Source organism: Mizuhopecten yessoensis, unplaced genomic scaffold, assembly GCF_002113885.1.
Source record: "Mizuhopecten yessoensis strain PY_sf001 unplaced genomic scaffold, ASM211388v2 scaffold11185, whole genome shotgun sequence".
Lineage (NCBI taxonomy): Eukaryota > Metazoa > Mollusca > Bivalvia > Pectinida > Pectinidae > Mizuhopecten > Mizuhopecten yessoensis.
The window spans coordinates 312588-313575 of record NW_018408922.1 but is presented as its reverse complement, the minus strand read 5'-3'; positions in this window follow the sequence as shown (position 1 = coordinate 313575).

Sequence of the window (988 nt, the reverse complement as noted above, 5' to 3'; positions counted from 1 at the left end):
TCATGTTGATAGACCACAAAGGTCGAATTATCATAACATACATGTACAAACATATAGTGATTATTCAATAACCAGATTAGAACAACTAGCTTCGGCACCCGGGTGTCCAATACTACAACATACATGTACTCATTTAAACGGTATATGATTGTGTATTTTTGTCGTGCAAGGCCCTTCACGGGATCTTATCTTCCTCACGGTTGGTTGTTTGAGCATCAATTGAAAAACGGAAAATATCACGAAAAATTGGTTGCACATCATAAAATAAGCTACTTCGGGCCCTTCTTTCGTTCAAGTTTGGAGAAAATCCGTGTAACAGAAAAATAGTTATAACGGAAAACACCTTACCAAGCGGGGCTTCGACCATAGTGAAATTGATGTGATATCTAAAAGTCACGTGGGTTCCCCACGTTGTTCCTTATCCCCGATCCTTCCTCCGCTAGAGTCATCTGACTTATTTTATGGATCATTTTAGCTTCATAATTCAATAAGATATAAGAAAATTCCATTATTGTATTTTAAAATGTTATTTTATAAATATGAAATCATTTAAGAAAATCTAGTGTTATAAACCTCCGTTTGATCAATATATCGTTATTGCAAATAGCAAATAATTTTCACTTGCGTATAGCTAGCTGTCACGGTGCTGTTAATTTCCATCATGATATTTCAAAACATGCGCATTCCCCTCAAAGTGAACTTATGGCGCATTGAAACTACTTTCATATTTACATTACCACGAGTAATATTTCAATACGCTTGTTGACACATAACAAATTATTATAGATACTACGTACAGTATGAAAACATAATTTTCCCACTGCTATATGATATATATATATATACTATTGTAGTTTGATGACATGACATGTAAGTGTGACGTCACGAGTTCTTTTGAAATAAACCTGAAGAGCCCTGTGAAGGATGAAAGCAGCTAGTTTTTAAGTCGGTCGTTAAATCTTATTTTCTCTCTCTCTCCCCCCCCCTC